Source organism: Alosa alosa, chromosome 5 (assembly GCF_017589495.1).
Source record: "Alosa alosa isolate M-15738 ecotype Scorff River chromosome 5, AALO_Geno_1.1, whole genome shotgun sequence".
Lineage (NCBI taxonomy): Eukaryota > Metazoa > Chordata > Actinopteri > Clupeiformes > Clupeidae > Alosa > Alosa alosa.
This window is the reverse complement of record NC_063193.1, coordinates 7840766-7856839: the sequence shown is the minus strand read 5'-3', so window position 1 is coordinate 7856839 and position 16074 is coordinate 7840766.

The following is a 16074-nucleotide window of genomic DNA, read 5'->3' as shown; positions in this document are numbered from 1 at the left end:
ATTCATACGAATGTTGCTAACTTAAATCAAGCTTGATACAGATTTTCAAGACATAAATACAAAACTACTCTAATCAAGGTAGCATGTTGGTATGTGTTGCCCTCCACAACATTATTTGCCAGGGAAGAGAGAGTCAGAAATGGTGTATTGTCTAGACATGGTCTGGATATATTTTCTATCTGCAGTTTCTCTGTATCCATTCCTACAAGGTGCACGAAGCTTGTTGTGAAAGAAGCCTACATATTTGCGGTGGCAGTACCTAGCTATTCTGGGGTTCGGCAGAGCATCAGCAGGAAGAGGATTTTGTCTCTGTCCATTTTTTTGCAAGGCTAAAAGCCAAATTATCCGTAAAAGAAGAGGCAAAGAGGCTCCGTTGGTTGTTTCATTCTTGCAGTGTGCGCGATGACCTCCCCCTGCACTGGTCTCCAAGGACAGTCTTCAGAGCCTGCAGTATTAATCTAATGGTTAAACAAACTACATGCCCTCCAGTTTGCACAAAAGGGTGCACTGAGAAAGGGGAAAAACACATTTCTCATCTAGTAACAGTTCAGAACTTAGTGGTGCATTATCAGGGAGGCATACAACATCTCTGAATCAGAACCACATTTCATTGGCCAGTGTCCAGTCGGAAGAACAACTTAGTTCAGGGGGACTTCTACTCTGTAAGCATACTTGGAGAGTAGTATTCCCCAAACAAGCTAGCAGATGACAACATGATTTATAAAGTAATAATGTACTCGTGCAAATAAACACAAATAAAAACACAAAAATAACAAGATTAATATGATGTAACCATAATAACAATTAATAAATAAGATCATTGGAATAATTTAGTTAAATATGAAAAGTACATGATGAACATACAGTATGGCTATATGAATGGCAAGAAGTGGAGCTGAAGTGGTGACAGGTGTTAGTTTGGCTAAATCAGCAGGTGTTTTAGAATGACCAAGGACTGGCCTCAATAGACCCGCCTTAATTCAGAGAGTGCCAGTTGTTGATGGTGCTAGTAAGTTCAATGACCATTAGCTGATGAGTTATGAGTTCAACTCCTCAGTTCTCTACAGAAACATGTACATGTATCCAGAAGAATGGCAGAGGGAGAGTGGTGGAGACAGGAGCTAGGGAAGTATGTACAGTACTAAAAGATGGAACAGAGAACACCCCAATGATCTAAATTTCACTTGGAAACGTGTCAAATGGAAATGCTGATGCCTATATTGATCCACATTAACAGTAATGCCCTCAAAGTTACTATACTATAATGCAGTCTTTGGGGTGGCTGTGGCTACCTAGAATGGAATATCTACATCTAAATAATAATAATAATAATAAAAACACAATATTAGCTACAATTGTACATACTTGCAGATGTGCAGTGTAAACATCTCTGTGGTGTTTTTTTTTTTAAGTAGATAAAAAAAATAGTGTATTAGGGAAAAATGTAGAAAGCACATTCTCTGTGTATGGCATGTGGTCCAGGAGAAATGAATCCTACCACCCTTCGGATTATGGGGGACAAGGCTGCATGGAGCTGCTTGTGGTGCGATGTGGCGCCACAAAAGCTAATCTGGGCATGCCAGCTATCCTTTAGGATGAGAGTCTTTCCCTCTCAGAGCCATTTGTGCAGAACCTGAGCCGCCTGCATACTGAGCCCAGCACAGGCAAAAGTGACAATGGATCGATGGCTGTGATTAATTAACTTCTAATGAGTTCTTTTGAGCGTCAAGACCTGAAAAGTTGGACATGTCCTACGTTCTCATCTGACCTAACCTACTGACGGTCTTTTTGTTTCAGTGCTCTCTACCGCATTGATTACTCTTCAAGGGCTACCAAATAGAATCTCTCCTCTGATTTCTGTGGCCATTCATCCATACTCTGATGCCAAAAAAGAGGGTTTTGGTTACTGTCTCTACTACCTAGTAATATTCTTTAATAGTATTTGCTTCAAGAAAGTATTTTTTCTACTTAAGTCAATAAAACTCAATTTTAAGAGAGAAGATCTCAATTCAGCTTGTGATACCACTGTCACCTTTCACTTGCTGAAGAAAGACTGGACAGTGAATGAGGGCAGAATGAGATAAAGATGAATGGACCGGAGCATAGTGCAGTTGATTGGGAGCACTGACTCAATTCTGGTGTGCCATTTTTGCCCATATACCCCCGCTGTAAAGAGGAGCACAGTCATTTTTCTTGAGGTGAAATTAGTAAATGCAGCGCCATCCATCATGGATTGACCTGCTATTGATTGCTAGTGCACCCACTCTTTTAAACTGTTAAATGTTTTTTTTAAGAACATCAAGCACAAGCAGTGTTCTCTAACACTGCATTTACCTTGTACTTTGAAAACCTTGTCTAAACACAGATCCTACATACAACTTTACCTCAGATTTGTTTTGAACTTTGCTATTTAAGTGCATTAAATTCAATCGATCTCAGAAGAATCAAAGCCCTGTCCTCAGGAGTATACAGATAAAATCGACATGTGGTATTTTCATTAGTCAGTTCTCCCTACCACTTGATTTCACTGGAATCAGACCATCATATAGATACTCTAAGGTGTACTGTACTGTAGGTGTAAGAAAGAAGGAAAAAGGCTGCACTTTGTTTGTGCACTGTGTTTATTGCACAGACGCGTTTTGAAGTAGTGCCTTCTTCAGTGTAAGAGACAGAGCCAAGCCTGCTTCTTCCACACTCTGGTACTATATGTGTAGTTTATTCTGTAGCATTATGACAACAGTGCAGGTCTACTACCAATTCTGGATTCAATCAGCAACAAAAGGTGATGACGCTATAGACTCGAAACCGAAAGGGGCTATGGTAAACGATAGGAGCAACATCTGCAAACATCAAAAAATTACAAAAAGAATGTGTACATTTATTTACAGCAAAGGTAGGCTCACATAGATTGTTTACTTACTACCAATTCTATTTTATGTCAGTTTGTAAAGTTTAGGCGATGTAGGAAGTAATGTCAGGATTCCTTAATCAATGTGATTGGTTAGGTTGGATCAATGATTTCAAAGTTAGAGTTTTGTTTATGTCTGTCACCATGCTAGCATTGTAAACGACAATTGCTAGTGACCAGACCCTATTCACTTTGTGAATGAGTCTTGCTTGCCAGGCTATAAGGGAAAATTGTGTCACATATTGTTGTTGTTTCAGTGTTTCTGCACGGACACCCTGAAAATCCCATTGGGAATGCAGACTAGAGCAGGCAGGCGCTCATCTCTTCTAAGACACAAATAATGAGATCCATGTTCTGATTATGCTATGCTAATGCAGCAACTACACTACATGTCTCTGTGTCCTGCTCATTTAAATTCAGATGCATGACTGGTGGTGCTGGAATTGTTTTAAAACACTTGTTTTATAAGGTCTTTTGTAGCACTTTGCCAGACTGCTGATTTAGACTAGTTCACAAGTGACACTTCATAATGTGTAACAACAGTTGACATGTGTAACATCGTGTCAACTTTTACAGATGAATTCGGTTTATTCAGCCGTCATAAAGCCACCATGGAGATGTTACAGTATGTAATTGCATTAACACTGTTGCCCAGGGTTAGTGAACACCCATCTACTCTGATTCCGTACAACTCAACAGAGACTTTCAAAACACCAACAAGATGAAAGAACAATGTTTTTTTGTTCAAATTACACAGTCTAACACTTCATCAGCCAAATTTATTATTGATTATGGCCATTGAAAAAGCACACCCCGCGAAACATGCTGTTTCATTGAACATGCTCCAACTCCACTGAAACCCTACTGTGGGTTGAAAGGATGGCAAAAAAAGAGACAGAAGCAATTACATTTAGATTAAGCAGATTAACACAGGCGTGGTCCTTTCTGACATGTTGCTTTGGACCAAAATCAATGCACCCTCATGTACACTCCGTACAGCATCTGTAGCCCTCTGAAATGGGCCAGAAGGATTACATGAATATCAATTACATAGTTTTACACTCGCTGAGCACTAGGCCTCAGAAGTGAAGCCATAGGCCAGCATTAGAGCGTGCTATTAACTCTCACGCAGATTATCCTGCCGCCTTCCCAATACGTTGGCCACCAAAGGGTTAACGTGTGCCAGTTAATGACAACTCACTGGTTCATTTAAAGATTCTTTTAAATGGAAATGGATCAGAGGATATGAAGTTTTACATGCAAAAAAAAGTCCCCACTTAACGATCACACGTGCGAGAGAGGCAACTGGCCCTGCACTGCATTAAACTATGAAATCCCCTCAGTGAGGCCACAGATTAGCACCAAGACAAAGCCACTGGCCCCTGGCCTCGCCACAGCACATTTGACTGGAAAGGTTAGCCCCATCTTCCCATTTACAGAGCTCTAATCCCCTGGCCAGAAGTGGAACGCTTATTTTAATTCAATGGCATTAGAATGCGGCACCAAACTATTTTGTTAATGTCGAAAAGGGGGGAGGTGATCGTTGTGTTCAGACGGCACGCAGCGAGGGTTACAACTCTTTAACCAGGACTACTGTGGTGACTGGGAGAGATTAATGCCCTTTATCTTCTAACTACTGAGTGTTTTTTTAAGAGCAGACGAGAGATTCTGTTTCATATGGGCCCAACGTGCCAAACAATGTTTTCTTCTAACAGCTGTGCTTAAAGAGAGTTTGTTTTTGAGCTGCACTGTTCGAAGAGTGGACAACCATCTTGGGTTGTTCTATACATTTACAAGTGAAGGAAACTTTGTATCAGGAGGCACAATCACCTGTTTCCTCAGAGCTCACAGTTGTCAAATTCTTCTAGCTACCCTCAATACAGCCAAGGACAATCAGTCTCTCCCTCAGGCACAGAACGTCTTCACCAGAAAGAGCCATGAGCGTTCTAACAAACAATCAACCTTGTGCTAGAGAAGTGAGCTACCTCCTTGTCATGGCCTTACCTTGACGCAGCCACTGAAGGTTTCTTCACTCCAAACAGGGACTGTATTCCTGTCAGTTCTCTGAAAACAGACTGTAGGTATGAACACTATCAGAGACCATGACCGATAGCACACTGGATGTTCAAAGCATCTGGACACAAGCCCATTTATAGTAAACATATGGAGACTTATTATAGATAGTCTGTCAGTACACTGAGGTGTTTCTGTGTTTGCTTGAACTCATCAGCTAGATGTAAATTATGCAACCTAAATAAAGTGACTCATAAAGCCTAAAGGAACAAATGTCCCAGTTTTCCCACTGATGTTTAAAAGCTATATTGCTTTATTAAAGATGTGAGGAAATGAGATGAGTCAGAGGAAGCGCCACGCAGTTGGAATAAACAGCTGAGGAGCACTGGCCCTGGAACACAGTACCTGCTCTGGAGCTTGAGGAGGTGCAGAGTCAAACTAAGATATTATTTTTGTTATTTTTTAAGTGAATTGTTCTGAATGTAAGAGTTCTCTTATATTGACAAAAAGACTTCTACCACATATTTGGTCTATAATATTGATCATATATATGATATACATATGCCCCTCTCCTACACGGACTGGACTGCCTGTTATCTACTCATACATCTGTCAACAGTTAGTCATTGATGGATTGATTCTATTCTTTTAAATATAACCAAATGGAGTGCTACTCTACAGCTGTTACGGAGGAGGATAGAAAAGATAAATGAATCAAAATTCAAATTCAGAATTAATTGCATTTTTTGTTACACAAGGACTATTTGACTTGAGGGTAGTGAAGTAAATCATCCATTAAATTGTAGGAAAAATGGAGCATAGCACTGGATTTCAAAGCCTATGCTCTATCTTGTCCTTAAGCTGTAAAAACTGTTTTTCTTTTAGGCACAGGGCAGATCCAGAATGTTGGTTCCTCTTCTACAAACATGCATCCTAGAGAAATGCAATCCAAGAGTTGTTCTTGTTTGGTAAGGGCTTATTTCTAAATAATATTTGTGAATTCATGAACTCAGTCTCAGGTAATTATTGGGATAACTTTTGTGAGATAATAGGATTGTCTTAAAAAAAGATTTTAATTCAAAGTATCCCCCTAAACATGGCAAAATAGACAAACACAAATCTTCATGGTAATGAGGATAACAGTTTGTGAAATTTGTGTTTCTGTGGGACTGTATGCTATTCCCACAATGTGAAAAACCATCAAAATAACAGTTAGCAATGTATCCTGGCTACTTGCATTCTGTTCCACAAACAGCCACCAGGCAAACATAATGTGACACAATTAGTTAATACGGTGCTTCAGTGTGTGTGTGTGTGTGTTTTATGCATTTTTGTAATAGGTGACATTTAAATAATCAAGAATGGAAAGTCATTTACATAAGAATGCTTTCGACAAGGTTGTTTTTTGCACTGCTGGCAGGAATAGTTACCTATTGTGGAAAAGAAATCCATTTTCCTGAACCAGTTGCTGATTACCACCTTGCAAACACCCCATGTGGGAACTAGCAGGGAACTCATGTGGCTGTGAGTACTGTGAGTGAGCTTGTACAATAGCAACCTCAATGCAGAGAAGGAAAAAATCTGTTGCTTAATTTAATGCACAGTTGTAGAGAGTTCACACCTGTAATTTATTTCCACTTATACATACAGTACTGTAAAGAGCATGGTGCTGAGAATGAGGCTACGTTTATACGGTGACGATGAAAAGAGAAGACGCAGAAGTGGCGTCTCGTCTTCATTTTTTATTTATTTCTTTAGGACGAAAGCATTCTCAGGGGAAATCTTTGTTTATATGAAGACGCAAGAGTATGTGATATTCGATTGATATGCATTCCAGACCGCTGGGTGGTGGTGTGATAGAACCCGGCACGCCACGCCGTGAGACATTCTAATTTGACAGTTTAGCCAGAGAGGTAATCAAGGATCTTTGGTTTAGCCGCTTAGACGGAGACGCGAACCCGGTCGCTCTTCAAAACTCTACACTCTGGAAGGAGTCTTCAGATTTTTTGTCTTCAAGCCCCGATGGCGGGGTCACCGTGTAAACGAAAGGCACTTATGATCAAATATTTTGTCGTCTTCCTTCGCAATTGTTCTCGTATAAACAGCCCCTGAGACTGACAATCACGGGGAATAAACCACATTTGGTGTCACGAGTGGCCACCTGTCAGAGATGAGAATAGATATTTGGCAGCGCAGTTAGGAGCCTTGTACGAGCCTCCATGTTTTAGAGATGCTTAATAAAAACGAGTCACACTTTTGACCTGTCACCACTTCTGCTCTAGTATTGACTTTGACTTTTAAGAAAGCCTTTTAAACCGGCAAGAAAGCCTTCCTTTAGAGAAGGTGTGCCAGAAATCGTTTAGCACAAAAAGCAGAAAACGATGAGAGCCTTGACCGCAAAAATCTTTAGGAAAGAAAAGGAAAAAAAAAACTTGATGCTCAACGGAAAATGACATCATTAAAACAAATATGAGAGCTCCCATCTAAGGGCAAAAGTTCACATGTCAACATGGCGGGCAGGTGGTATTTCAGCAGAGCACCGAGTGTGTTTTCGTGCCACATGCCTTGGCACTTTAAAAGACGTAAACATCTTAAAGCCACAAGTATCAGAACATTCCTGTCAGTCAGGAGCGGTTAAGACAGCATTTCCTCTGTGTATTCATGAATCTTCCTACTCCCAGGTGCCCTGGGCTAGGCCGCAACTCTACAAAGATTGCCAGGCCAGGAGTGCTTCCAAAATGGCGATAGATAATCAAACCATTGACCAGTCAACATATTTCAGGGCTGTGAGGTGAAGCACACACTAATCCCAGCGCAGTGAGCTGCCTGCATTAACAGCGGCGCTCGGGGAGCAGTGAGGGGTTAGGTGCCTTGCTCAAGCCCTCCGGTTACAGGTCCGAAGTGCTAACCAGTAGGACACGGCTGCCCATATATACGAGGCATGATGGAATGCAATCCTTGTGGAGCACCCTTAAAGACACCTTCCCTGACAAATGGTTTGGAGATCAAAATGGTGGCACGAAAACTGCACTCTTGCTATGAGAAACTGACTACCAAACAGCTCATTTGTTTTGGTGGTGGATATTCATTTAACCCATGTGATTTCACATTGTGTGGAATGAGTATTGGCTGGAAATCAATTACTATTTTAGGCAATTTTAATTCTGGTCAGAGACCAGCTTAAGTTCTTCAGTGTTTAATAAGGTTCTCAGTCAAAGTAGTGAATTAGCCAAAAGCCAAATGCTTATGTGTTGGCATGAAAAAGCCGTAATGAAGAAAATCATATTTTTGGGAGAAAATCCTGGCACATCAACTTCAGGAAGAACCCTCAAGGGGATATTTTATTTAACAACCAGCATTTGCAGATTCCAGTTTGTCAGAAAGAGAGCCGCACAGCTGGTGTGACGATATGCCACGCTGAACATCTGTGCGTTTCTGACTGAGCATCATCACTCTAGACCCAGGCAGAGGAATTATAGATTCAACATCAAAACTTGCCAATGAGAGTTACCAAAAAAAATAAATGCAGGTTGTATACACTGCAAAAAAATGCCTTTTCAAAAATAAGAAAAAACAAACAATCAATTTTGGGAGAAAGTGTCTTATTTCAAGCAAAATGATCTGCCAGTTAAGCAAATTGATAATGATATTAATGTTCTGAATTCACTGCAATTTTGTAGTGTATGGAAGTACAACCGGACAGTCAAGGCCATATTTAGCTGAATTTATTATTCAAAAGGAAAGAGGTCCTCAGTTAGGCTGGTGTAGAATGCAAGGAGAACATGAATACTGGCCGAATATGAAACGCATCAAAACTGTTGTCATGTTATTCCAGCCTTCTGGTGATTTTCAAGCACAAGCTCTGCATGAGAGCCAGCAGATATATTATTGACCAAGAGTGTCCCTGGTGCGTGTAAACACATTTTTGAACTGCATGAGGTGCACTGTCGTTGAGGTCAGGCCTCCGACATGTCTCCGCATACGAACTGTCTGCTCACTGAGAGAAGCGTCACGACGAAGAGTGTTCGGTCCCACACACTAACCACAAAAAGGACAACATGGGACGCGCTTAAGTGATTCTCTCCTGCCGTGCATCTCTGATAGAAGTGAAGCAGGGTAAAGGCATCAGAGTGCATTGAATGTGCCAATGAGCAGTAGCGGCTCCTGGGTTGACAAATAGGCGGGGCAGAGTCTGTTGATCAAGTTTAGAAAAAAAATTGGCATAGTTCCAGGTCACCGGCAGCTGGAGGCACAAGGGCGGTCCACGGAGATTTTGTTCATTTTTACGACTCTTTCTTTCTATGGCTAGGCTATGAGCGAAATCTGGGGAATGGAATTCCATAATATTACCACTTGCGGTCAAAATACCATACAAAATACCATACAAATTCCAGACAAATAAAAGCTACAATGTAGGTACCGGTAATCAGCTCATTAGCTCAGATCAGTGGAGAACTACTTTGGGGGAAAAACTCAGGAGGGAAACAAATAACCGAGAATTCGTTGCGAAATCAAAATTCCACTAGAGCTCCAAGTGTAGGCTTCACGCCGCCTTACACCACTCAGCTCTCATAGTCAAGTTTAAGTTGTTTATTGTCATGTAGGCCTAGCCTACTCATAAAAGAAATTATAAGTAACGAAATTATTGTGTTCAAGAGCCAGCTCAACTTTAAAGAGTAAATTAAAAGTAGGCTAGGCTATTCATTAAAAAGGTAAATATTCTGTGTGTATGAATGAGTGCTTGCGTGTCCACCGTGGTTTGTATAGAAATTAATATTAAGTGACACATACACGTAAAAGGGCAGTTTTTTTCAAGAGCTCCTTTGGGAATGATTTGGAAAATTTGAGGAAGCTTGAACTATCAAATAGGATGGCGGCAGACAAATGGCCAGTGAATGAAAATCTGTCGGTGGCGGTAACTATGATTGTCACACACTTCATAGGCAATTTGCGCAAAGTTACCAGTGGTCCTGCGCTTATCCTGGACACCGGTATGTTTTGCACAAAGGCACGGCAGTGGAGGCAAACTTGTCTGTAACCCTGTGTGCCTCCACTGCATCGATTGCTCTTTTCTGCAGCTGTGCATAGAGCACATCTACACGGGGTATGATCTTAGAACAGGTCTAAGGAATAAAAACTCGGGATCTGAGAGCATTCGAGAAAACCCTTTAGCCTCTCTAACTGAGATTGTATTAAAATCTCCAGATGTTTCAATTATTTCGAAACACTCCAAAATAAGCTTTTAAATCTTTTCGGAGATCTTGTGAAAAAAGCGGAGAAACTATAAAAATCCGAGAAGAAGACACGCACTGAGGATGCTGCTGACGCAGCCTTTTCCATCACCAGGTTCAATTGATGTGCATAGCAATTAGGGTAGGCTACACGTCTTGCACTTTCTTACGCACTCCACCAGATGCTCCTCCCATGACACTAGCCCCATCAAATGTCTGTGCAATCAGCCTTACTTTATCTGTGTCACTCTCAGGTGAACAAACTCGTACACGATTTCGCACTTACAGTGTAGCCCTCATTGAGTTGTGCTGCAATATTAGCTTTCCCCAGCATGGCTAATTTGCACAACTCAGATGCTAGCCTCATGTTTTTTGCCTTCTCTGAAAAATGTTTCATGTCACACACACCTACACTAGCCTACTCCAAACATCCCCTTGTCCCCCAGAAGATCGGAAAAGCAGGCATGGAAAACAGAACATTTTATTGCGTTCAGGACAACCAGAGCTTCTTATCAGACATATGGCCTACCACGAACGTGAAAATGTCCGATTAAATGACCGACTCTTGTCCTTTGTTTGTTGGTATACGATGTTAATGTCGGGCTGATCAGGTCCTAGGTCTTTGATAGCTAAGTTAACTACAAACTCAAGTCTTTCGAATAAGTTATTTAAGAGAAACTCCACACTATTGCACACACGCTGTTCACTCGCCATTTTTCAACTGTCTGCCTGACCTCACAAACTTCGTGTGGACTAATACAGTAGGCATAGGCTACTACCTACAGTAGGCAGTAAGTTCTGACGTCGTATAGGGAGGGCAGTGGCATGATCTGCCCACCCGACCTTCTACTAACTGCGCTCTAGCTGCAGTTCCATTATCGGTCGACAGATTTACATAGACAAACAACAGGCGCTGTTCAATTTCTTCAATGAAATGTAACGTTACAGTAGACCTACAACAACTACGGATATGATCAACGAGATCTTTGCGATCTTTGCGAAATTTCTTTGCAAATCATACAAAAATGTAACATGATTGAGTACTCTGCCACTGATTACAATAATAAACAAACAACATTTTATTTAAAAAAAATATTTTGTGGATCTACTTTTCTAGTGGATGAATCTTTAGTAGGACTCTGCCCCTCCTGCCCAAGTGAACGAGCCGCGTCTGCCAATGAGTCGCCGGAGGGGCCCACGCATGCCGTACGCAGAAGGGAATAGATAAATAAGCACTTTTTGCATAGCAGAGGAGAGGACCCTCCATCCAACGCCTCTGGAGCTTATTTTGTGCGGAGCTGCTGAGCTGACAAAGAAAAAGTTTGATTTCCATATACATCAGCCTAAGTGCCTGTCAGCAATCTATATTCATGTAGCCCTGTCCATAAAGGTGTCCTTTAAGTAAACCCCCCAAAAATATTATATAATGGACAGGGAGGCTGCTGTTGAACGCATAAGCCATTAATTTCCCACGAGCATGCTCACACAACGCTTTAGGGACAAGGATGACCTTTTCGCTTGTTCAAGGTAAGCAGAGACCAGCAATACAGACAAATGAGGCACTAGAGGAAGAGAGGGGATAGATAAAGAGAAAAAGAGAGAGAGAGGGAGAGAGACGGATAGGTAGAGAGAAAGAGAGAGCAATGGAGAGAGTATTAAGAAAGACAAGAGCAAGACAGCCAGAGCATGTAAAACACATCCCTGGTGTGTCATCACACAGGAAAAAGATTTACGCCCCACCTGCCTAATTGTTGTATTGCGCAACACTTGTGGCCATGTGTTGCACCACATCCTGCATAGTCAGACCATCAGATGAGCACTCTGTCATATCTGTGATGCAGTGTTGCATGTCTATTAGTAATTGTTTTGAACAGCAGAGTGCTGATGCAAGATTGATGTGAAATTGTATACCTCTCCAAAACCCCAGTTGCCAAGCCAAGCCATACAAGCCACACACACACAAATACACACACACACACACACACACACACACACACACACACACAAATACACACACATGCACACACACAAATATGCACACATAGGCAAACACACACACACACATACACACAGGCAAACACACACACACTCACACACTCACTCTCCTCCTGTAAGCCCAGCACAGGTAGAGGTGTGTGCCTGCAGCACACATGCATGTTAGGTTAACTGTATCAAATGACTCCTAAAAGGCCTCACAATTACTCTACGGGTGGCACACGGAGCCCAGCTTAATTGGGTCTGGATGTATTGACCACTCGCCTTCAGGTCTGCGGTCGATGTGCCCAGTGCACAGCCAAAGGCAGCCGCTTCTTCTCCTCCAAATCCCATCCCCAGTCCCACAGGTCACGCGCCAGCCTGCCTTTCATGTGAGAACGCTCTGACGAGTCGGCAGGCCCCACCACCAGACCACTACCACCACTACATCACCCTCAGGATTACTGCACAGGCTCATCATGTTAACATGCAGTCAGAAGCTTTTGGATCTGCATATATCCTCTAGATTTTATTTATCCACACCATTTGTTTATTTATTTATCATTTTTTGGTTTTGTAAATTACCCTTAATGATTTTATTTTTTTTAAATAGCAATTTACTCCGATGGACATTAAAAGGTTGCTTGTGTTATTATTAGTGTGTTTCACCTCACAGGTATTCTAAATGTTTGTTTAGGATTACTTGTTCTGTAGTCCCTTCTGTATTTCCTGCTCAACAGGTTACTCTTTTATTGGTGCAGTTCATGCAGATTTGTACAATGGCCATGCTGAGAAAATTCAATATATGCCACCTCTTAGTATATGTGTTGTTTATTCAAGATGTTCCCCCAACACCTCTCCAACCATTTTACTGATTTAATACCGTAGCCCCTGCTGAACCACTACCTACATTAATAGAAAATTATCAGATATACCAATAAAATCCTTAAAGACATTCAGGCACCTTGTTATGTTTGTGTCAACAATTTGTTCCTCACCTGATGGTTTCTATAGTCTTATTATAGTGATGTTGACATTATTGTAGCATATAATATGGCAATATTTTCAAACAGAATGAAATACGAATGTCAAATGAAAAGCTCGAGGATGAGCAGAAATACATGACTGCAGACACATGGCATAACGACACACATTACAAGATGCATCGCACCATAAATTACTAGTCGTGCTGCTGTGGAGCAAAACACATGCCTCCACCACTCAGGAATCCTTACGTTAAGCCGCTTCTTACACAACTGCATATATGTTTCCATCCAATTGCAGTGTATGTGCATCAACAGCTTTAGAACAGGATGTCATTTTTACCATCAGTCCTCATCAAGTGTCATCTCATGTTTATATTTAATGCATGCAGAAAGATGTACCATGCATGTGATCTGTCTAACCTTGTCACATCAGATAGACCACTGTGTCTACATCTGTCTAGTTTAGAGCCAACAGCTCCACTATGTGATATACAGTCAGAAGGCTCAGGGAACATTTTATGGATTGGAATTTATGATAATAGTATGCACAGAATAACTTGTACCAACATATGGTTAATCATTTCCTAGAGAGGATCATGGAAAGGTTCTGCCAACTTAAAGCTTTTTCAGATAAAAGACTGCCTGAAATAAATATCTTGGTATGTAGGAGGAGAGATTACGTGTGGGTGGCCGAGATGCATTTTTCATGAGGCCCACTGGTTCACACTGTGTACCACTGCATTCTACCCTCGGGCTCTTCTTTAAGCAAATTGCAGAAAATCCTCTCATTGTAATGGGAGAATCCTCTCATTGTTATTGATAATTCTATTATATATTGTTTACTGTATTAAAAATGTTCTGCTCAAAGGTTTATTGTGAAATATCAAGAAAGGGTTAATTTATGAACTGGCACTGCAAACTAATATACTCAGTGGAAGAAAACCAAATATAGAACCTTGAGTCTCTCAAAAAGAGGTTTTAGAGGAAGCATGGATTTCAAGACGTTCAGTACAGGGCTGCTAAAATGGTATTCACCATTGGTCTGATTTTAAATTGAAGTGAAATGTTTAAGTGCGGTGATGTGCTAAGCTTCTCCTGACACATGCCAATGTTTAATCACTAGGCTCAGCTATTAGTCAACGTGATTTAAATCGGCTCTCTAAAAGTGATCATGCCTCTAATCTAGATGGCAATCTGGCTGTTGAATTTCACCTACATATACTGTATGCCAAAGCTGCTACCTAGCTGAAGCAGACTATGCTCAGAACTGACATTTACAGATGGCAAATAACATCATTACACACTGCACTGAGACGGATGAGATACATTTCTATGGGTAGTAGAATTTAGATCCTGGTGTATTTAATGTATTATAATCTTCCTATACAACAAATATAAACAAATATCCTTTTAATTCTAACAAATGTTTTGATGTCTGTTGGAAGTGAAACAGTGAAATGGTAATCTTGATATGGAGCTGATGATGATCATGATGAGCATGATGACTGAGCTCTCAATATAGGAACTGCGGGATCAAGGCTCAGCAATGGCGGCATGTTATTAACATCCTGGACATTTTCCCCAGCTCATCCAAATTGAATGAGTATGCCATCAAATTTGATCATTATTGCTGATAGGAAAAAAAGATGGGAGGAGAAAGGTATCGAGAATTAATTGCAGAGGTGAGAAGTGATTACTGTTTCTGATGAGGGTTGTAAGTCGCGCTAATGCACATTTTCCAAAGATCACATTTCATAGTGAAACGAAATCCATGTTCAGCCCGCGGCTGGCCAAATAGCAATAAAACATGAACTGCGATAATAATCCAATCTGAACCATTCATTTTTATGCATAGCCAAACACAGCTTATCATGCACAAGGCCTAGAAAGGCCTGTTTGTATTCACAGGTGTGAATTTCTAACTTGATTAGGAGGACAAAAGACAAACAGCGGCAAATGGCCATACGAAAAAGATGGACACCTCCTCAGGGCTCACTTAAGCCATTTTCGGGGTCCATAAAACAGTTTACTTGCTTACTCTTTATATGTCAGTGATATGGACTACGGTGCGTGAATAGACCAGCATTGGATGCTGGAGCGGAGCTTGGCGACGTTTCACTCGTGTGGAACTGAAGACTGGGGTTAAGCCAATGAAGGAGTGCTGTCTGGTGCAGTGATTAAGTTCCTCCATTGATTCCTGCCCTCCTTCTCCTCCTCCTCTTTCTCCTCTCTCTCTCTCCTCCTCCTCCTCCTCCTCCTCTCTCTCTATCTTTCTAAATAAATAATGCCGCGCTGCTGAGCCTGTATTAATTGGACCCTTCTTATAAGTCCACTGGGCTCCAGCTGACCTTTCTGGAGGCGTCCTCTCTCCGATGCCTTGACGCCCCACAGACAGACTTACCCCGGGCAATTAACCGGGGAGCCAGTTGACAGGGAGCCCTCGGAGGGGCCTGGAGGGGCTTTCGCCAGGGCACAGATCAGATGGTGGTGGTGGATAAGAAGGCCTTGCCAGTCCACCTACCTCTTTGCGTAAGTAAAGGCTTGGCAGTCGTTTGCAGGGGCATTCTGTAATATAATGTGGGGGCCCTAGCACACGTGTGTTTGTTTGTGTGTGTGTGTCTGTGTGTCTCTCTGTGCGTGTGTGTGTGTGTGTGTGTGTGTGTGTGTGTGTTGTGTGTGTGTTGTATTGTGTATTTTGTGTGCGTGTGTTGTATTCTATGTGTGTTGGCATGCGTGTTTGTGTGTGTGGAGGTGTAGCCACGTCCATGAAAATGATCTTCACCCAAACTCTAGTGCTACTAGATAGCCAGTCACCACCATATGCACCACATTGAACGGACGTGGCCATGGTCTCTCCACCGTGCTTTTGGGCTACTGCGCCGCTGCGCCTCTGTCATGCCTCCCAAGTGCTGCTTCACCTGAGCGCTGACGAATAGCCATTCTTAGCATGCCACACACTTCC